We start from the raw sequence: 21,873 nt of genomic DNA on the forward strand, positions 1-21,873 counted from the left end.
AATATGGGACCGCCCGCCCCGGGTCTAGCCTCAGGTCTGGACTGTGGGGCCGCCAGCCCCGGGTCTGGACTATGGGGCATGCCCGCCCCGTGTCCGGACTGTGGGGCCCGTCCAACCCGTGTCTGGACTATGGGCCGCCTGCCCCGGGTCTAGCCCCAGGTCTGGACTGTGGGGCCCGCCGGGGCCCGCCCGCCCCGTGTCCTGACTGTGGGGCCCGCCCGCCCCATGTCCTGACTGTGCAGCCCGCCCGCCCCATGTCCTGACTGTGGAGCCCGCCCGCCCCATGTCCTGACTGTGGAGCCCGCCCGCCCCATGTCCTGACTGTGGGGCCCGCCCGCCCGCCCCATGTCCTGACTGTGGGGCCCGCCCGCCCGCCCCGTGTCCTGACTGTGGGGCTCGCCCGCCCCGTGTCCTGACTGTGGGGCCCGCCCTGTGTCCTGACTGTGGGGCCCGCCCTGTGTCCTGACTGTGGGGCCCGTCCGCCCTGTGTCCTGACTGTGGGTCCCGCCCGCCCCGTGTCCTGACTCTGGGGCTCGCCCGCCCCGTGTCCAGTCTGTGGGGCTCATCCGCCCCGTGTCCGGACTTTGGGGCTGCCTGCCCCGGGACTAGCCCCGTGTCCGGACTGTGAGGCCCGTCCGCCCCGAGCCTGGACTGTGGGGCCCGTCCACCCCGTGTCCGGACTGTGGGGCCCGTCCGCCCCGTGTCCGGACTGTGGGGCCCGTCCGCCCCGTGTCCGGACTGTGGGGCCCGTCCGCCCCGTGTCCGGACTGTGGGGCCCGTCCGCCCCGTGTCCGGACTGTGGGGCCCGTCCGCCCCGTGTCCGGACTGTGGGGCCCGTCCGCCCCGTGTCCGGACTGTGGGGCCCGTCCGCCCCGTGTCCGGACTGTGGGGCCCGTCCGCCCCGTGTCCGGACTGTGGGGCCAGTCCACCCCGTGTCCGGACTGTGGGGCCCGTCCACCCCGTGTCCGGACTGTGGGGCCCGTCCACCCCGTGTCCGGACTGTGGGGCCCGTCCACCCCGTGTCCGGACTGTGGGGCCCGTCCACCCCGTGTTCGGACTGTGGGGCCCGTCCACCCCGTGTCCGGACTGTGGGTCGCCTGCCCCGGGTCTAGCCCCAGGTCTGGACTGTGGGGCATGTCCGCCCCATGTCAGGTCTGTGAGGCCCGTCCACCCCGTGTCTAGAATATGGGACTGCCTGCCCCGGGTCTAGCCTCAGGTCTGGACTGTGGGGCCGCCCTGGCCCGGGTCTAGCCCCAGGTCTGGACTATGGGGCATGCACGCCCCGTGTCCGGACTGTGGGGCCCGTCCACCCCGTGTCTGGACTATGGGCCGCCTGCCCCGGGTCTAGCCTCAGGTCTGGACTGTGGGGCCGCCCTGGCCCGGGTCTAGCCCCAGGTCTGGACTGTGGGGCCCGCCCCGTGTCCTGACCGCCCGCCCCATGTCCTGACTGTGGAGCCCGCCCGCCCCATGTCCTGACTGTGGGGCCCGCCCGCCCCATGTCCTGACTGGCACCCGCCCCATGTCCTGACTGTGGCGCCCCATGTCCTGACTGTGGGGCCCGCCCGCCCCATGTCCTGACTGTGGGGTCCGACCGCCCCGTGTCCTGACTGTGGGGCCCGCCCGCCCCGTGTCCTGACTGTGGGGCCCGCCCGCCCCATGTCCTGACTGTGGGGCCCGCCCGCCCCGTGGGGCCCGCCAGCCCCATGTCCTGACTGTGGGGCCCGACCCCCGGGCCCGCCCCCCCATCTCATGACTGTGGGGCCCGCCCGCCCCATGTCCTGACTGTGGGGCCCGCCCGCCCCGTGTCCTGACTGTGGGGCCCGCCCGCCCCATGTCCTGACTGGGGCCCGCCCGCCCCGTGTCCTGACTGTGGGGCCCGCCCGCCCCGTGTCCTGACTGTGGGTCCCGCCCGCCCCGTGTCCTGACTGTGGGGCCCGCCCTGTGTCCTGACTGTGGGGCCCGCCCGCCCCGTGTCCTGACTGTGGGGCTCGCCCGCCCCGTGTCCTGACTGTGGGGCTCATCCGCCCCGTGTCCGGACTTTGGGGCCGCCTGCCCTGGGACTAGCCCCGTGTCCGGACTGTGTGGCCCGTCCGCCCCGTGTCCGGATTGTGGGGCCCGTCCGCCCCGTGTCCGGACTGTGGGGCCCGTCCGCCCCGTGTCCGGACTGTGGGGCCCGTCCGCCCCGTGTCCGGACTGTGGGGCCCGTCCGCCCCGTGTCCGGACTGTGGGGCGCGTCCGCCCCGTGTCCGGACTGTGGGGCTCGCCCGCCCCGTGTCCAGATTGTGGGGCCGCCTGCCCCGGGACTAGCCCCGTGTCCGGACTGTGAGGCCCGTCCGCCCCGAGCCTGGACTGTGGGGCCCGTCCGCCCCGTGTCCTGACTGGGGAGCCCGCCCGCCCCATGTCCTGACTGTGGGGCCCGCGCGCCCCATGTCCTGACTGTGGGGCCCGCCCGCCCCGTGTCCTGACTGTGGGGCTCGCCCGCCCCGTGTCCAGACTGTGGGGCTCATCCGCCCCGTGTCCAGACTTTGGGGCCGCCTGCCCCGGGACTAGCCCCGTGTCCGGACTGTGAGGCCCATCCGCCCCGAGCCTGGACTGTGGGGCCCGCGCGCCCCATGTCCTGACTGTGGGGCCTGCCCGCCCCGTGTCCTGACTGTGGGGCCCGCCCGCCCCGTGTCCTGACTGTGGGGCCCGCCCGCCCCGTGTCCTGACTGTGGGGCTCGCCCGCCCCATGTCCAGACTGTGGGGCTCATCCGCCCCGTGTCCAGACTTTGGGGCCGCCTGCCCCGGGACTAGCCCCGTGTCCGGACTGTGAGGCCCATCCGCCCCGAGCCTGGACTGTGGGGCCCGTCCGCCCCGTGTCCGGACTGTGGGGCCCGTCCGCCCCATGTCCGGACTGTGAGGCCCGTCCGCCCCGTGTCTGGACTGTGGGGCTCGCCCGCCCCGTGTTCTGACTGTGGGGCCTGCCCTGTGTCCTGACTGTGGGGCCCGCCCTGTGTCCTGACTGTGGGGCCCGCCCGCCCCATGTCCTGACTGTGGGGCCCGCCCACCCCATGTCCTGACTGTGGGGCCCGCCCGCCCCATGTCCTGACTGGGGAGCCCGCCCGCCCCATGTCCTGACTGGGGAGCCCGCGCGCCCCATGTCCTGACTGTGGGGCCCGCCCGCCCCGTGTCCGGACTGTGGGGCTCGCCCGCCCCGTGTCCTGACTGTGGGGCCCGCCCTGTGTCCTGACTGTGGGGCCCGCCCTGTGTCCTGACTGTGGGGCCCGTCCGCCCTGTGTCCTGACTGTGGGTCCCGCCCGCCCCGTGTCCTGACTCTGGGGCTCGCCCGCCCCGTGTCCAGACTGTGGGGCTCATCCGCCCCGTGTCCGGACTTTGGGGCCGCCTGCCCTGGGACTAGCCCCGTGTCCGGACTGTGAGGCCCGTCCGCCCCGAGCCTGGACTGTGGGGCCCGTCCGCCCCGTGTCCGGATTGTGGGGCCCGTCCGCCCCGTGTCCGGACTGTGGGGCCCGCCCGCCCCGTGTCCGGACTGTGGGGCCCGCCCGCCCCGTGTCCTGACTGTGGGGCCCGTCCGCCCCGTGTCCGGACTGTGGGGCCCGTCCGCCCCGTGTCCGGACTGTGGGGCCCGTCCGCCCCGTGTCCGGACTGTGGGGCCCGTCCGCCCCGTGTCCGGACTGTGGGGCCCGTCCGCCCCGTGTCCGGACTGTGGGGCCCGTCCGCCCCGTGTCCGGACTGTGGGGCCCGTCCGCCCCGTGTCCGGACTGTGGGGCCCGTCCGCCCCGTGTCCGGACTGTGGGGCCCGTCCGCCCCGTGTCCGGACTGTGGGGCCCGTCCGCCCCGTGTCCGGACTGTGGGGCCCGTCCGCCCCGTGTCCGGACAGTGGGGCCCGTCCGCCCCGTGTCCGGACTGTGGGGCCCGTCCGCCCCGTGTCCGGACTGTGGGGCCCGTCCGCCCCGTGTCCGGACTGTGGGGCCCGTCCTCCCCGTGTCCGGACTGTGGGGCCCGTCCTCCCCGTGTCCGGACTGTGGGGCCCGTCCTCCCCGTATCCGGACTGTGGGGCCCGTCCACCCCGTGTCCGGACTGTGGGGCCCGTCCACCCCGTGTCCGGACTGTGGGGCCCGTCCACCCCGTGTCCGGACTGTGGGGCCCGTCCACCCCGTGTCCGGACTGTGGGGCCCGTCCACCCCGTGTTCGGACTGTGGGGTCCGTCCACCCCGTGTCCGGACTGTGGGTCGCCTGCCCCGGGTCTAGCCCCAGGTCTGGACTGTGGGGCATGTCCGCCCCATGTCAGGTCTGTGAGGCGCGTCCACCCCGTGTCTAGAATATGGGACTGCCTGCCCCGGGTCTAGCCTCAGGTCTGGACTGTGGGGCCGCCCTGGCCCGGGTCTAGCCCCAGGTCTGGACTATGGGGCATGCACGCCCCGTGTCTGGACTGTGGGGCCCGTCCACCCCGTGTCTGGACTATGGGCCGCCTGCCCCGGGTCTAGCCTCAGGTCTGGACTGTGGGGCCGCCCTGGCCCGGGTCTAGCCCCAGGTCTGGACTGTGGGGCCGCCCTGGCCCGGGTCTAGCCCCAGGTCTGGACTGTGGGGCCGCCCTGGCCCGGGTCTAGCCCCAGGTCTGGACTGTGGGGCCGCCCTGGCCCGGGTCTAGCCCCAGGTCTGGACTGTGGGGCCCGCCCCGTGTCCTGACCGCCCGCCCCATGTCCTGACTGTGGAGCCCGCCCGCCCCATGTCCTGACTGTGGAGCCCGCCCGCCCCATGTCCTGACTGTGGGGCCCGCCCGCCCCATGTCCTGACTGGCACCCGCCCCATGTCCTGACTGTGGGGCCCGCCCGCCCCATGTCCTGACTGTGGGGCCCGCCCGCCCCATGTCCTGACTGTGGGGTCCGACCGCCCCGTGTCCTGACTGTGGGGCCCGCCCGCCCCATGTCCTGACTGTGAAGCCCGCCCGCCCCATGTCCTGACTGTGGGGCCCGCCCGCCCCGTGGGGCCCGCCCGCCCCATGTCCTGACTGTGGGGCCCGCCCCCCCAGGCCCGCCCCCCCATCTCATGACTGTGGGGCCCGCCCGCCCCATGTCCTGACTGTGGGGCCCGCCCGCCCCGTGTCCTGACTGTGGGGCCCGCCCGCCCCGTGTCCTGACTGTGGGGCCCGCCCGCCCCGTGTCCTGACTGTGGGGCCCGCCCGCCCCGTGTCCTGACTGTGGGGCCCGCCCACCCCATGTCCTGACTGGGGCCCGCCCGCCCCATGTCCTGACTGTGGGGCCCGCCCGCCCCGTGGGGCCCGCCCGCCCCATGTCCTGACTGTGGGGCCCGCCCCCCCGGGCCCGCCCCCCCATCTCATGACTGTGGGGCCCGCCCGCCCCATGTCCTGACTGTGGGGCCCGCCCGCCCCGTGTCCTGACTGTGGGGCCCGCCCGCCCCATGTCCTGACTGTGGGGCCCGCCCGCCCCGTGTCCTGACTGTGGGGCCCGCCCGCCCCGTGTCCTGACTGTGGGGCCCGCCCGCCCCGTGTCCTGACTGTGGGGCCCGCCCTGTGTCCTGACTGTGGGTCCCGCCCGCCCCGTGTCCTGACTGTGGGGCTCGCCCGCCCCGTGTCCTGACTGTGGGGCTCGCCCGCCCCGTGTCCTGACTGTGGGGCTCATCCGCCCCGTGTCCGGACTTTGGGGCCGCCTGACCTGGGACTAGCCCCGTGTCCGGACTGTGAGGCCCGTCCGCCCCGAGCCTGGACTGTGTGGCCCGTCCGCCCCGTGTCCGGACTGTGTGGCCCGTCCGCCCCGTGTCCGGACTGTGGGGCTCATCCGCCCCGTGTCCGGACTTTGGGGCCGCCTGCCCTGGGACTAGCCCCGTGTCCGGACTGTGAGGCCCGTCCGCCCCGAGCCTGGACTGTGTGGCCCGTCCGCCCCGTGTCCGGACTGTGTGGCCCGTCCGCCCCGTGTCCGGACTGTGTGGCCCGTCCGCCCCGTGTCCGGACTGTGGGGCCCGTCCGCCCCATGTCCGGACTGTGGGGCCCGTCCGCCCCGTGTCCGGACTGTGGGGCCCGTCCGCCCCGTGTCCGGACTGTGGGGCCCGTCCGCCCCGTGTCCGGACTGTGGGGCCCGTCCGCCCCGTGTCCTGACTGTGGGGCCCGTCCGCCCCGTGTCCTGACTGTGGGGCCCGTCCGCCCCGTGTCCTGACTGTGGGGCCCGTCCGCCCCGTGTCCTGACTGTGGGGCTCATCCGCCCCGTGTCCGGACTTTGGGGCCGCCTGCCCTGGGACTAGCCCCGTGTCCGGACTGTGAGGCCCGTCCGCCCCGTGTCCGGACTGTGGGGCCCGTCCGCCCCGTGTCCGGACTGTGGGGCCCGTCCGCCCCGTGTCCGGACTGTGGGGCCCGTCCGCCCCGTGTCCGGACTGTGGGGCCCGTCCGCCCCGTGTCCGGACTGTGGGGCCCGTCCGCCCCGTGTCCGGACTGTGGGGCCCGTCCGCCCCGTGTCCGGACTGTGGGGCCCGTCCGCCCCGTGTCCGGACTGTGGGGCCCGTCCGCCCCGTGTCCGGACTGTGGGGCCCGTCCGCCCCGTGTCCGGACTGTGGGGCCCGTCCGCCCCGTGTCCGGACTGTGGGGCCCGTCCGCCCCGTGTCCGGACTGTGGGGCCCGTCCGCCCCGTGTCCGGACTGTGGGGCCCGTCCACCCCGTGTTCGGACTGTGGGGCCCGTCCACCCCGTGTCCGGACTGTGGGTCGCCTGCCCCGGGTCTAGCCCCAGGTCTGGACTGTGGGGCATGTCCGCCCCATGTCAGGTCTGTGAGGCCCGTCCACCCCGTGTCTAGAATATGGGACTGCCTGCCCCGGGTCTAGCCTCAGGTCTGGACTGTGGGGCCGCCCTGGCCCGGGTCTAGCCCCAGGTCTGGACTATGGGGCATGCACGCCCCGTGTCCGGACTGTGGGGCCCGTCCACCCCGTGTCTGGACTATGGGCCGCCTGCCCCGGGTCTAGCCTCAGGTCTGGACTGTGGGGCCGCCCTGGCCCGGGTCTAGCCCCAGGTCTGGACTGTGGGGCCCGCCCCGTGTCCTGACCGCCCGCCCCATGTCCTGACTGTGGAGCCCGCCCGCCCCATGTCCTGACTGTGGGGCCCGCCCGCCCCATGTCCTGACTGGCACCCGCCCCATGTCCTGACTGTGGCGCCCCATGTCCTGACTGTGGGGCCCGCCCGCCCCATGTCCTGACTGTGGGGTCCGACCGCCCCGTGTCCTGACTGTGGGGCCCGCCCGCCCCGTGTCCTGACTGTGGGGCCCGCCCGCCCCATGTCCTGACTGTGGGGCCCGCCCGCCCCGTGGGGCCCGCCAGCCCCATGTCCTGACTGTGGGGCCCGACCCCCGGGCCCGCCCCCCCATCTCATGACTGTGGGGCCCGCCCGCCCCATGTCCTGACTGTGGGGCCCGCCCGCCCCGTGTCCTGACTGTGGGGCCCGCCCGCCCCATGTCCTGACTGGGGCCCGCCCGCCCCGTGTCCTGACTGTGGGGCCCGCCCGCCCCGTGTCCTGACTGTGGGTCCCGCCCGCCCCGTGTCCTGACTGTGGGGCCCGCCCTGTGTCCTGACTGTGGGGCCCGCCCGCCCCGTGTCCTGACTGTGGGGCTCGCCCGCCCCGTGTCCTGACTGTGGGGCTCATCCGCCCCGTGTCCGGACTTTGGGGCCGCCTGCCCTGGGACTAGCCCCGTGTCCGGACTGTGTGGCCCGTCCGCCCCGTGTCCGGATTGTGGGGCCCGTCCGCCCCGTGTCCGGACTGTGGGGCCCGTCCGCCCCGTGTCCGGACTGTGGGGCCCGTCCGCCCCGTGTCCGGACTGTGGGGCCCGTCCGCCCCGTGTCCGGACTGTGGGGCGCGTCCGCCCCGTGTCCGGACTGTGGGGCTCGCCCGCCCCGTGTCCAGATTGTGGGGCCGCCTGCCCCGGGACTAGCCCCGTGTCCGGACTGTGAGGCCCGTCCGCCCCGAGCCTGGACTGTGGGGCCCGTCCGCCCCGTGTCCTGACTGGGGAGCCCGCCCGCCCCATGTCCTGACTGTGGGGCCCGCGCGCCCCATGTCCTGACTGTGGGGCCCGCCCGCCCCGTGTCCTGACTGTGGGGCTCGCCCGCCCCGTGTCCAGACTGTGGGGCTCATCCGCCCCGTGTCCAGACTTTGGGGCCGCCTGCCCCGGGACTAGCCCCGTGTCCGGACTGTGAGGCCCATCCGCCCCGAGCCTGGACTGTGGGGCCCGCGCGCCCCATGTCCTGACTGTGGGGCCTGCCCGCCCCGTGTCCTGACTGTGGGGCCCACCCGCCCCGTGTCCTGACTGTGGGGCCCGCCCGCCCCGTGTCCTGACTGTGGGGCTCGCCCGCCCCATGTCCAGACTGTGGGGCTCATCCGCCCCGTGTCCAGACTTTGGGGCCGCCTGCCCCGGGACTAGCCCCGTGTCCGGACTGTGAGGCCCATCCGCCCCGAGCCTGGACTGTGGGGCCCGTCCGCCCCGTGTCCGGACTGTGGGGCCCGTCCGCCCCATGTCCGGACTGTGAGGCCCGTCCGCCCCGTGTCTGGACTGTGGGGCTCGCCCGCCCCGTGTTCTGACTGTGGGGCCTGCCCTGTGTCCTGACTGTGGGGCCCGCCCTGTGTCCTGACTGTGGGGCCCGCCCGCCCCATGTCCTGACTGTGGGGCCCGCCCACCCCATGTCCTGACTGTGGGGCCCGCCCGCCCCATGTCCTGACTGGGGAGCCCGCCCGCCCCATGTCCTGACTGGGGAGCCCGCGCGCCCCATGTCCTGACTGTGGGGCCCGCCCGCCCCGTGTCCGGACTGTGGGGCTCGCCCGCCCCGTGTCCTGACTGTGGGGCCCGCCCTGTGTCCTGACTGTGGGGCCCGCCCTGTGTCCTGACTGTGGGGCCCGTCCGCCCTGTGTCCTGACTGTGGGTCCCGCCCGCCCCGTGTCCTGACTCTGGGGCTCGCCCGCCCCGTGTCCAGACTGTGGGGCTCATCCGCCCCGTGTCCGGACTTTGGGGCCGCCTGCCCTGGGACTAGCCCCGTGTCCGGACTGTGAGGCCCGTCCGCCCCGAGCCTGGACTGTGGGGCCCGTCCGCCCCGTGTCCGGATTGTGGGGCCCGTCCGCCCCGTGTCCGGACTGTGGGGCCCGCCCGCCCCGTGTCCGGACTGTGGGGCCCGCCCGCCCCGTGTCCTGACTGTGGGGCCCGTCCGCCCCGTGTCCGGACTGTGGGGCCCGTCCGCCCCGTGTCCGGACTGTGGGGCCCGTCCGCCCCGTGTCCGGACTGTGGGGCCCGTCCGCCCCGTGTCCGGACTGTGGGGCCCGTCCGCCCCGTGTCCGGACTGTGGGGCCCGTCCGCCCCGTGTCCGGACTGTGGGGCCCGTCCGCCCCGTGTCCGGACTGTGGGGCCCGTCCGCCCCGTGTCCGGACTGTGGGGCCCGTCCGCCCCGTGTCCGGACTGTGGGGCCCGTCCGCCCCGTGTCCGGACTGTGGGGCCCGTCCGCCCCGTGTCCGGACAGTGGGGCCCGTCCGCCCCGTGTCCGGACTGTGGGGCCCGTCCGCCCCGTGTCCGGACTGTGGGGCCCGTCCGCCCCGTGTCCGGACTGTGGGGCCCGTCCTCCCCGTGTCCGGACTGTGGGGCCCGTCCTCCCCGTGTCCGGACTGTGGGGCCCGTCCTCCCCGTATCCGGACTGTGGGGCCCGTCCACCCCGTGTCCGGACTGTGGGGCCCGTCCACCCCGTGTCCGGACTGTGGGGCCCGTCCACCCCGTGTCCGGACTGTGGGGCCCGTCCACCCCGTGTCCGGACTGTGGGGCCCGTCCACCCCGTGTCCGGACTGTGGGGCCCGTCCACCCCGTGTTCGGACTGTGGGGTCCGTCCACCCCGTGTCCGGACTGTGGGTCGCCTGCCCCGGGTCTAGCCCCAGGTCTGGACTGTGGGGCATGTCCGCCCCATGTCAGGTCTGTGAGGCGCGTCCACCCCGTGTCTAGAATATGGGACTGCCTGCCCCGGGTCTAGCCTCAGGTCTGGACTGTGGGGCCGCCCTGGCCCGGGTCTAGCCCCAGGTCTGGACTATGGGGCATGCACGCCCCGTGTCTGGACTGTGGGGCCCGTCCACCCCGTGTCTGGACTATGGGCCGCCTGCCCCGGGTCTAGCCTCAGGTCTGGACTGTGGGGCCGCCCTGGCCCGGGTCTAGCCCCAGGTCTGGACTGTGGGGCCGCCCTGGCCCGGGTCTAGCCCCAGGTCTGGACTGTGGGGCCGCCCTGGCCCGGGTCTAGCCCCAGGTCTGGACTGTGGGGCCGCCCTGGCCCGGGTCTAGCCCCAGGTCTGGACTGTGGGGCCCGCCCCGTGTCCTGACCGCCCGCCCCATGTCCTGACTGTGGAGCCCGCCCGCCCCATGTCCTGACTGTGGAGCCCGCCCGCCCCATGTCCTGACTGTGGGGCCCGCCCGCCCCATGTCCTGACTGGCACCCGCCCCATGTCCTGACTGTGGGGCCCGCCCGCCCCATGTCCTGACTGTGGGGCCCGCCCGCCCCATGTCCTGACTGTGGGGTCCGACCGCCCCGTGTCCTGACTGTGGGGCCCGCCCGCCCCATGTCCTGACTGTGAAGCCCGCCCGCCCCATGTCCTGACTGTGGGGCCCGCCCGCCCCGTGGGGCCCGCCCGCCCCATGTCCTGACTGTGGGGCCCGCCCCCCCAGGCCCGCCCCCCCATCTCATGACTGTGGGGCCCGCCCGCCCCATGTCCTGACTGTGGGGCCCGCCCGCCCCGTGTCCTGACTGTGGGGCCCGCCCGCCCCGTGTCCTGACTGTGGGGCCCGCCCGCCCCGTGTCCTGACTGTGGGGCCCGCCCGCCCCGTGTCCTGACTGTGGGGCCCGCCCACCCCATGTCCTGACTGGGGCCCGCCCGCCCCATGTCCTGACTGTGGGGCCCGCCCGCCCCGTGGGGCCCGCCCGCCCCATGTCCTGACTGTGGGGCCCGCCCCCCCGGGCCCGCCCCCCCATCTCATGACTGTGGGGCCCGCCCGCCCCATGTCCTGACTGTGGGGCCCGCCCGCCCCGTGTCCTGACTGTGGGGCCCGCCCGCCCCATGTCCTGACTGTGGGGCCCGCCCGCCCCGTGTCCTGACTGTGGGGCCCGCCCGCCCCGTGTCCTGACTGTGGGGCCCGCCCGCCCCGTGTCCTGACTGTGGGGCCTGCCCTGTGTCCTGACTGTGGGTCCCGCCCGCCCCGTGTCCTGACTGTGGGGCTCGCCCGCCCCGTGTCCTGACTGTGGGGCTCGCCCGCCCCGTGTCCTGACTGTGGGGCTCATCCGCCCCGTGTCCGGACTTTGGGGCCGCCTGACCTGGGACTAGCCCCGTGTCCGGACTGTGAGGCCCGTCCGCCCCGAGCCTGGACTGTGTGGCCCGTCCGCCCCGTGTCCGGACTGTGTGGCCCGTCCGCCCCGTGTCCGGACTGTGGGGCTCATCCGCCCCGTGTCCGGACTTTGGGGCCGCCTGCCCTGGGACTAGCCCCGTGTCCGGACTGTGAGGCCCGTCCGCCCCGAGCCTGGACTGTGTGGCCCGTCCGCCCCGTGTCCGGACTGTGTGGCCCGTCCGCCCCGTGTCCGGACTGTGTGGCCCGTCCGCCCCGTGTCCGGACTGTGGGGCCCGTCCGCCCCGTGTCCGGACTGTGGGGCCCGTCCGCCCCGTGTCCGGACTGTGGGGCCCGTCCGCCCCGTGTCCGGACTGTGGGGCCCGTCCGCCCCGTGTCCGGACTGTGGGGCCCGTCCGCCCCGTGTCCTGACTGTGGGGCCCGTCCGCCCCGTGTCCTGACTGTGGGGCCCGTCCGCCCCGTGTCCTGACTGTGGGGCCCGTCCGCCCCGTGTCCTGACTGTGGGGCTCATCCGCCCCGTGTCCGGACTTTGGGGCCGCCTGCCCTGGGACTAGCCCCGTGTCCGGACTGTGAGGCCCGTCCGCCCCGTGTCCGGACTGTGGGGCCCGTCCGCCCCGTGTCCGGACTGTGGGGCCCGTCCGCCCCGTGTCCGGACTGTGGGGCCCGTCCGCCCCGTGTCCGGACTGTGGGGCCCGTCCGCCCCGTGTCCGGACTGTGGGGCCCGTCCGCCCCGTGTCCGGACTGTGGGGCCCGTCCGCCCCGTGTCCGGACTGTGGGGCCCGTCCGCCCCGTGTCCGGACTGTGGGGCCCGTCCGCCCCGTGTCCGGACTGTGGGGCCCGTCCGCCCCGTGTCCGGACTGTGGGGCCCGTCCGCCCCGTGTCCGGACTGTGGGGCCCGTCCGCCCCGTGTCCGGACTGTGGGGCCCGTCCGCCCCGTGTCCGGACTGTGGGGCCCGTCCGCCCCGTGTCCGGACTGTGGGGCCCGTCCGCCCCGAGTCCGGCTGTGGGGCCCGCCCGCCCCGTGTCCGGACTGTGGGTCGCCTGCCCCGGGTCTAGCCCCAGGTCTGGACTGTGGGGCATGTCCGCCCTATGTCAGGTCTGTGAGGCCCGTCCACCCCGTGTCTAGAATATGGGACCGCCTGCCCCGGGTCTAGCCTCAGGTCTGGACTGTGGGGCCGCCTGCCCCAGGTCTAGCCCCAGGTCTGGACTATGGGGCATGCCCGCCCCGTGTCCGGACTGTGGGGCCCGTCCACCCCGTGTCTGGACTATGAGCCGCCTGCCCGGGGTCTAGCCCCAGGTCTGGACTGTGGGGCCCGCCCGCCCCGTGTCCTGACTGTGGGGCCCGCCCCCCGCCCACCCCATGTCCTGACTGTGGAGCCCGCCCGCCCCATGTCCTGACTGTGGAGCCCGCCCGCCCCATGTCCTGACTGTGGGGCCCGCCCGCCCCATGTCCTGACTGTGGGGCCCGCCCACCCCCGCCCACCCCATGTCCTGACTGTGGGTCCCGCCCACCCCATGTCCTGACTGTGGGGCCGGCCAGCCCCATGTCCTGACTGGGGGGCCCGCCCCATGTCCTGACTGTGGGGCCCGCCCACCCCATGTCCTGACTGTGGGGCCCGCCCGCCCCGTGTCCTGACTGTGGGGCTCGCCCGCCCCGTGTCCTGACTGTGGGGCTCGCCCGCCCCGTGTCCTGACTGTGGGGCCCGTCCGCCCCGTGTCCTGACTGTGGGGCTCGCCCGCCCCGTGTCCTGACTGTGGGGCTCGCCCGCCCCGTGTCCTGACTGTGGGGCCCGTCCGCCCCGTGTCCTGACTGTGGGGCCCGTCCGCCCCGTGTCCTGACTGTGGGTCCCGCCCGCCCCGTGTCCTGACTGTGGGTCCCGCCCGCCCCGTGTCCTGACTGTGGGGCTCGCCCGCCCCGTGTCCAGACTGTGGGGCTCATCCGCCCCGTGTCCGGACTTTGGGGCCGCCTGCCCCGGGACTAGCCCCGTGTCCGGACTGTGAGGCCCATCCGCCCCGAGCCTGGACTGTGGGGCCCGTCCGCCCCGTGTCCGGACTTTGGGGCCGCCTGCCCTGGGACTAGCCCCGTGTCCGGACTGTGAGGCCCATCCGCCCCGAGCCTGGACTGTGGGGCCCGTCCGCCCCGTGTCCGGACTGTGGGGCCCGTCCGCCCCGTGTCCGGACTGTGGGGCCCGTCCGCCCCGTGTCCGGACTGTGGGGCCCGTCCGCCCCGTGTCCGGACTGTGGGGCCCGTCCGCCCCGTGTCCGGACTGTGGGGCCCGTCCGCCCCGTGTCCGGACTGTGGGGCCCGTCCGCCCCGTGTCCGGACTGTGGGGCCCGTCCGCCCCGTGTCCGGACTGTGGGGCCCGTCCGCCCCGTGTCCGGACTGTGGGGCCCGTCCGCCCCGTGTCCGGACTGTGGGGCCCGTCCACCCCGTGGGGCCCGTTTACCCCGTGTCCGGACTGTGGGGCCCGTCCACCCCGTGTCCGGACTGTGGGTCGCCTGCCCCGGGTCTAGCCCCAGGTCTGGACTGTGGGGCATGTCCGCCCCATGTCAGGTCTGTGAGGCCCGTCCACCCCGTGTGTAGAATATGGGACCGCCTGCCCCGGGTCTAGCCTCAGGTCTGGACTATGGGGCCGCCAGCCCCGGGTCTAGCCCCAGGTCTGGACTATGGGGCATGCCCGCCCCGTGTCCGGAGTGTGGGGCCCGTCCACCCCGTGTCTGGAGTATGGGGCATGCCCGCCCCGTGTCCTGACTGTGGGGCCCGCCCGCCCCATGTCCTGACTGTGCAGCCCGCCCGCCCCATGTCCTGACTGTGGAGCCCGCCCGCCCCATGTCCTGACTGTGGGGCCCGCCCGCCCCATGTCCTGACTGTGGGGCCCACCCGCCCGCCCCATGTCCTGACTGTGGGGCCCGCCCGCCCCGTGTCCTGACTCTGGGGCCCGCCCGCCCCGTGTCCTGACTGTGGGGCCCGCCCGCCCCGTGTCCTGACTGTGGGGCCCGCCCGCCCCGTGTCCTGACTGTGGGGCCCGTCCGCCCCGTGTCCGGACTGTGGGGCCCGTCCGCCCCGTGTCCGGACTGTGGGGCCCGTCCGCCCCGTGTCCGGACTGTGGGGCCCGTCCGCCCCGTGTCCGGACTGTGGGGCCCGTCCGCCCCGTGTCCGGACTGTGGGGCCCGTCCGCCCCGTGTCCGGACTGTGGGGCCCGTCCGCCCCGTGTCCGGACTGTGGGGCCCGTCCGCCCCGTGTCCGGACTGTGGGTCGCCTGCCCCGGGTCTAGCCCCAGGTCTGGACTGTGGGGCATGTCCGCCCCATGTCAGGTCTGTGAGGCCCGTCCACCCCGTGTGTAGAATATGGGACCGCCTGCCCCGGGTCTAGCCTCAGGTCTGGACTATGGGGCCGCCAGCCCCGGGTCTAGCCCCAGGTCTGGACTATGGGGCATGCCCGCCCCGTGTCCGGAGTGTGGGGCCCGTCCACCCCGTGTCTGGACTGTGCAGCCCGCCCGCCCCATGTCCTGACTGTGGAGCCCGCCCGCCCCATGTCCTGACTGTGGGGCCCACCCGCCCGCCCCATGTCCTGACTGTGGGGCCCACCCGCCCGCCCCATGTCCTGACTGTGGGGCCCGCCCGCCCCGTGTCCTGACTCTGGGGCCCGCCCGCCCCGTGTCCTGACTGTGGGGCCCGTCCGCCCCGTGTCCGGACTGTGGGGCCCGTCCGCCCCGTGTCCGGACTGTGGGGCCCGTCCGCCCCGTGTCCGGACTTTGGGGCCCGTCCGCCCCGTGTCCGGACTGTGGGGCCCGTCCGCCCCGTGTCCGGACTGTGGGGCCCGTCCGCCCCGTGTCCGGACTGTGGGGCCCGTCCGCCCCGTGTCCGGACTGTGGGGCCCGTCCGCCCCGTGTCCGGACTGTGGGGCCCGTCCGCCCCGTGTCCGGACTGTGGGGCCCGTCCGCCCCGTGTCCGGACTGTGGGGCCCGTCCGCCCCGTGTCCGGACTGTGGGGCCCGTCCGCCCCGTGTCCGGACTGTGGGGCCCGTCCGCCCCGTGTCCGGACTGTGGGGCCCGTCCGCCCCGTGTCCGGACTGTGGGGCCCGTCCACCCCGTGGGGCCCGTTTACCCCGTGTCCGGACTGTGGGGCCCGTCCACCCCGTGTCCGGACTGTGGGTCGCCTGCCCCGGGTCTAGCCCCAGGTCTGGACTGTGGGGCATGTCCGCCCCATGTCAGGTCTGTGAGGCCCGTCCACCCCGTGTGTAGAATATGGGACCGCCTGCCCCGGGTCTAGCCTCAGGTCTGGACTATGGGGCCGCCAGCCCCGTGTCCTGACTGTGGGGCCCGCCCGCCCCGTGTCCTGACTGTGGGGCTCGCCCGCCCCGTGTCCTGACTGTGGGGCCCGCCCGCCCCATGTCCTGACTGTGGAGCCCGCCCGCCCCATGTCCTGACTGTGGGGCCCGCCCGCCCCATGTCCTGACTGTGGGGCCCGTCCGCCCGCCCCGTGTCCTGACTGTGGGGCCCGTCCGCCCCGTGTCCGGACTGTGGGGCCCGTCCGCCCCGTGTCCGGACTGTGGGGCCCGTCCGCCCCGTGTCCGGACTGTGGGGCCCGTCCGCCCCGTGTCCGGACTGTGGGGCCCGTCCGCCCTGTGTCCGGACTGTGGGTCGCCTGCCCCGGGTCTAGCCCCAGGTCTGGACTGTGGGGCATGTCCGCCCCATGTCAGGTCTGTGAGGCCCGTCCACCCCGTGTCTAGAATATGGGACAGCCTGCCCCGGGTCTAGCCTCAGGTCTGGACTGTGGGGCCGCCAGCCCCGAGTCTAGCCCCAGGTCTGGACTTTGGGGTATGCCCGCCCCGTGTCCGGACTGTGGGGCCCGTCCACCCCGTGTCTGGACTATGGGCCGCCTGCCCCGGGTCTAGCCCCAGGTCTGGACTGTGGGGCCCGCCCGCCCCGTGTCCTGACTGTGGGGCCCGCCCGTCCCATGTCCTGACTGTGCAGCCCGCCCGCCCCATGTCCTGACTGTGGGGCCCGCCCGCCCCATGTCCTGACTGTGGGGCCCACCCGCCCCGTGTCCTGACTGTGGGGCTCGCCCGCCCCGTGTCCTGACTGTGGGGCTCGCCCGCCCCGTGTCCTGACTGTGGGGCTCGCCCGCCCCGTGTCCTGACTGTGGGGCTCGCCCGCCCCGTGTCCTGACTGTGGGGCTCGCCCGCCCCGTGTCCTGACTGTGGGGCTCGCCCGCCCCGTGTCCTGACTGTGGGGCCCGCCCGCCCCGTGTCCTGACTGTGGGGCTCGCCCACCCCGTGTCCAGACTTTGGGCCGCCTGCCCCGGGACTAGCCCCGTGTCCGGACTGTGGGGCCCGTCCGCCCCGTGTCCGGACTGTGGGGCCCGTCCGCCCCGTGTCCGGACTGTGGGGCCCGTCCGCCCCTTGTCCGGACTGTGGGGCCCGTCCGCCCCGTGTCCGGACTGTGGGGCCCGTCCGCCCCGTGTCCGGACTGTGGGGCCCGTCCGCCCCGTGTCCGGACTGTGGGGCCCGTCCGCCCCGTGTCCGGACTGTGGGGCCCGTCCGCCCCGTGTCCGGACTGTGGGGCCCGTCCGCCCCGTGTCCGGACTGTGGGGCCCGTCCGCCCCGTGTCCGGACTGTGGGGCCCGTCCGCCCCGTGTCCGGACTGTGGGGCCCGTCCGCCCCGTGTCCGGACTGTGGGGCCCGTCCGCCCCGTGTCCGGACTGTGGGGCCCGCCCGCCCCGTGTCCGGACTGTGGGGCCCGCCCGCCCCGTGTCCGGACTGTGGGGCCCGCCCGCCCCGTGTTCTGACTGTAGGGCTCGCCCGCCCCGAGTCCAGACTGTGGGGCCCATCCGCCCCGTGTCCGTACTTGGGGCCGCCTGCCCCGGGTCTAGCCCCAGGTCTGAACTGTGGGGCACGCCCGCCCCGAGCCTGGACTGTGGGACATGCCCGCCCCGAGTGGGAAAGGGGAGCCCGTCCGCCCTGAGCCTGGACTGTGGGGCCCGTCCGCCCCGAGCGTGGACTGTGGGGCCCGAGCGTGAACTGTGGGGCCTATCCACCCCGAGCCTGGACTGTGGGGCCCGTCCGCCCGAGCCTGGACTGTGGGGCCCCCCGCCCGCCCCGGGTCTGGACTGTGGGGCCGGCTGGCCCCGGGTCTAGCCCCGAGCCAGGACTGTGGGGCTGCCTGCCCCGGGACTAGCCCCGCATCCGGACTGTGGGGCCCCCTGCCCACCCGTGTCCTGACTGTGGGGCCCCCCGCCCGTCCCGTGTCCTGACTGTGGGGCCCCCCGCCCGTCCCGTGTCCTGACTGTGGGGCCCCCCGCCCGCCCCGTGTCCTGACTGTGGGGCCAGCCAGCCCCGTGTCCTGACTGTGGGGCCCGTCCGCCCCGTGTCCGGACTGTGGGGCCCGTCCGCCCCGTGTCCGGACTGTGGGGCCCGTCCGCCCCGTGTCCGGACTGTGGGGCCCGTCCGCCCCGTGTCCGGACTGTGGGGCCCGTCCGCCCTGTGTCCGGACTGTGGGTCGCCTGCCCCGGGTCTAGCCCCAGGTCTGGACTGTGGGGCATGTCCGCCCCATGTCAGGTCTGTGAGGCCCGTCCACCCCGTGTCTAGAATATGGGACAGCCTGCCCCGGGTCTAGCCTCAGGTCTGGACTGTGGGGCCGCCAGCCCCGAGTCTAGCCCCAGGTCTGGACTTTGGGGTATGCCCGCCCCGTGTCCGGACTGTGGGGCCCGTCCACCCCGTGTCTGGACTATGGGCCGCCTGCCCCGGGTCTAGCCCCAGGTCTGGACTGTGGGGCCCGCCCGCCCCGTGTCCTGACTGTGGGGCCCGCCCGTCCCATGTCCTGACTGTGCAGCCCGCCCGCCCCGTGTCCTGACTGTGGGGCCCGCCCGCCCCGTGTCCTGACTGTGGGGCTCGCCCGCCCCGTGTCCTGACTGTGGGGCTCGCCCGCCCCGTGTCCTGACTGTGGGGCTCGCCCGCCCCGTGTCCTGACTGTGGGGCTCGCCCGCCCCGTGTCCTGACTGTGGGGCTCGCCCGCCCCGTGTCCTGACTGTGGGGCTCGCCCGCCCCGTGTCCTGACTGTGGGGCCCGCCCGCCCCGTGTCCTGACTGTGGGGCTCGCCCACCCCGTGTCCAGACTTTGGGCCGCCTGCCCCGGGACTAGGCCCGTGTCCGGACTGTGGGGCCCGTCCGCCCCGTGTCCGGACTGTGGGGCCCGTCCGCCCCGTGTCCGGACTGTGGGGCCCGTCCGCCCCTTGTCCGGACTGTGGGGCCCGTCCGCCCCTTGTCCGGACTGTGGGGCCCGTCCGCCCCTTGTCCGGACTGTGGGGCCCGTCCGCCCCGTGTCCGGACTGTGGGGCCCGTCCGCCCCGTGTCCGGACTGTGGGGCCCGTCCGCCCCGTGTCCGGACTGTGGGGCCCGTCCGCCCCGTGTCCGGACTGTGGGGCCCGTCCGCCCCGTGTCCGGACTGTGGGGCCCGTCCGCCCCGTGTCCGGACTGTGGGGCCCGTCCGCCCCGTGTCCGGACTGTGGGGCCCGTCCGCCCCGTGTCCGGACTGTGGGGCCCGTCCGCCCCGTGTCCGGACTGTGGGGCCCGTCCGCCCCGTGTCCGGACTGTGGGGCCCGTCCGCCCCGTGTCCGGACTGTGGGGCCCGTCCGCCCCGTGTCCGGACTGTGGGGCCCGTCCGCCCCGTGTCCGGACTGTGGGGCCCGCCCGCCCCGTGTCCGGACTGTGGGGCCCGCCCGCCCCGTGTCCGGACTGTGGGGCCCGCCCGCCCCGTGTTCTGACTGTAGGGCTCGCCCGCCCCGAGTCCAGACTGTGGGGCCCATCCGCCCCGTGTCCGTACTTGGGGCCGCCTGCCCCGGGTCTAGCCCCAGGTCTGAACTGTGGGGCACGCCCGCCCCGAGCCTGGACTGTGGGACATGCCCGCCCCGAGTGGGAAAGGGGAGCCCGTCCGCCCTGAGCCTGGACTGTGGGGCCCGTCCGCCCCGAGCGTGGACTGTGGGGCCCGAGCGTGAACTGTGGGGCCTATCCACCCCGAGCCTGGACTGTGGGGCCCGTCCGCCCGAGCCTGGACTGTGGGGCCCCCCGCCCGCCCCGGGTCTGGACTGTGGGGCCGGCTGGCCCCGGGTCTAGCCCCGAGCCAGGACTGTGGGGCTGCCTGCCCCGGGACTAGCCCCGCATCCGGACTGTGGGGCCCCCTGCCCACCCGTGTCCTGACTGTGGGGCCCCCCGCCCGTCCCGTGTCCTGACTGTGGGGCCCCCCGCCCGTCCCGTGTCCTGACTGTGGGGCCCCCCGCCCGCCCCGTGTCCTGACTGTGGGGCCAGCCAGCCCCGTGTCCTGACTGTGGGGCCCATCGGCCCCGTGTCCTGACTGTGGGGCCGCCTGCCCCGGGTCTAGCTCCAGGTCTGGACAGTGGGGACCCACGCCTGCCCCGGGTCCGGACTGTGGGGCCCCCCACCCGCCCCGACTCCGGACTGTGGGGCCCCCCGTCCGCCCCGATCCTGGACTTTGGGGCCTGTTCACCCGAGCCTGGACCGTGCGGCCCGTCCTCCCCGAGCCTGGACCGTGGGACCCGTCCTCCCCGAGCCTGGACCGAGGGACCCGTCCTCCCCGAGCCTGGACCGAGGGGCCCGTCCTCCCCGAGCCTGGACCGAGGGGCCCGTCCTCCCCGAGCCTGGACCGTGGGGCCCGTCCGCCCCGAGCCTGGACCGTGGGGCCCGTCCAACCCGAGCCTGGAATGTGGGGCCCGTCCTCCCCGAGCCTGGACTGTGGGGCCCGTCCGCCCTGTGTCTGGATTGTTAGGCCGCCTGTCCCGGATCTAGCCTCGGGTCCGGACTGTGGGGCCCGCCCGCCCCGGGTCCGGACTGTGGGGTCCGCCCGCCCTGGGTCCGGACTGTGGGGCCCGCCCGCCCCGGGTCCGGACTGTGGGGCCCGCCCGCCCGCCCCGGGCTACTTTCAGTGGTATGTCAGCCGATTGTGGTTTGTAGGCTTGTTTTCTTTACTGTCTCAATGCTTCATTAACTAGCAATTCTGCTGATATTGGTAAGAATGACTTCCGGGTGATAACGGCTGATCCTATCAAACAACAAGGAGGTGCCTTAATAAAGTACAGTCCTGAGGGTAGCTGGTGAGGCCAACAAATTTCCAGTCCATCCCTCATACTTAGATGTTAAAGGCAGACCTGTTCAATGTGCTATCCATGTCCCAGTTTGGCCTCTTGTTGGTAGGAGGTGTAAATGGTTGCTTTAAACAGAATGAAGCTATTTTAAGTCTGATGTCGGGAGTCTCAGAATGGACTGGTCGACATTTTACTTAGCAAAATATTTATGTCCCAGTTATCGTTCTAGTTGAAGTTGGTCATGGTTGTGATTAGTAGGGGAGTAACGACTGCGGTCGCAGCAAGTCACAAAGGCCCGGAGGATCAGGGGCCCGCCGACACCAGCAGAACCTTTAATTAGATGTGTGTCCTCCTACGCACATCCAGTTGAAGTGTATTGCTGTGGACATACCTATTGGGTCCTTTAGCGACAATGCATTCTGTCGGCCAATCATAGGCCAGCACATGACGGGGCGCATCGCAGTAACGTCATGCACTCCCGTCACAGGCCGAAGTCAGCTGCCTGCTTCACAACAGGACTTGCGGAGCGGGAGTGAAGGGAAGGTGGGTAGAGTATTTAAATATTTATTTTAAATAAGTTGCCATACTACTATATGTAGCATCGGCGTCTCTGCCCCCTGCTAGGCAGAGACGCCGTCCCATTCACCTCCTCGCTCCACGCTCTGCGTTCACCAGCGCTCCTCTTCCTGTTGCCGGCGCGCGCAGCTCCCCGGGCACTGTGCTTAGGGCGCGCTCGCTCCCTCCCTCTTAAAGGGGCCGCGTACGCCGTCCTAAGGAGTCCTCGGCCAATAGCCGAGGGTCCTCCCATATATAAGGCACCTCCTCCAAAATGGAGGTGCCCGAGCAAAAGTTGTTGCACAGTGTTTCTGACTTCTGCTTCAGCCCTCAGGTCCCGCTGCTAGCCTGACTACCAGTCTTGCCCACCAGCCTGTTACCTGCCGTGCCTGCCAGCCCGCTCACCTGGGAGCACTTGCCTGTTGCCTGCCTGGTACCTGCCGTACCTGTCAGCCCGCTCACCTGGGAGCACTTGCCTGTGACCTGCCTGTTACCTGCCGTGCCTTCCTGGAGGCTCCTGCCGTCACTTGCCGTGACCACTTGCCAGCCCACCTAGAGACTCCTGCCGTCACTTGCCGTGACCACCTAGAGACTCCTGCCGTCACTTGCCGTGACCACCTGCCAGCCCACCTAGAGACTCCTGCTCGCCAGCCTGCCTGCTGTGCCTACCTGCTATTCCGGTCAGTCCCTGCCATCTGTACCGTGAAGGTCACCTGCTCCCTTACAAGGTCATCCCCAGAGTAGCACCTGGTCCCTCGGCTCGGTCCCTCCCTGGTCACGGAGTCGTTAACCGCCGTACGACCAGGGTTGGTCCGGGTTGATACTTAGTTACGCCCCTCTGTGTCCCTCCTTGCACCATAGCACAGAGGTTCT

This window comes from Phyllobates terribilis, unplaced genomic scaffold (assembly GCF_046119375.1).
Source record: "Phyllobates terribilis strain yellow unplaced genomic scaffold, ASM4611937v1 Scaffold_27__1_contigs__length_16484149, whole genome shotgun sequence".
NCBI classification, from domain to species: domain Eukaryota; kingdom Metazoa; phylum Chordata; class Amphibia; order Anura; family Dendrobatidae; genus Phyllobates; species Phyllobates terribilis.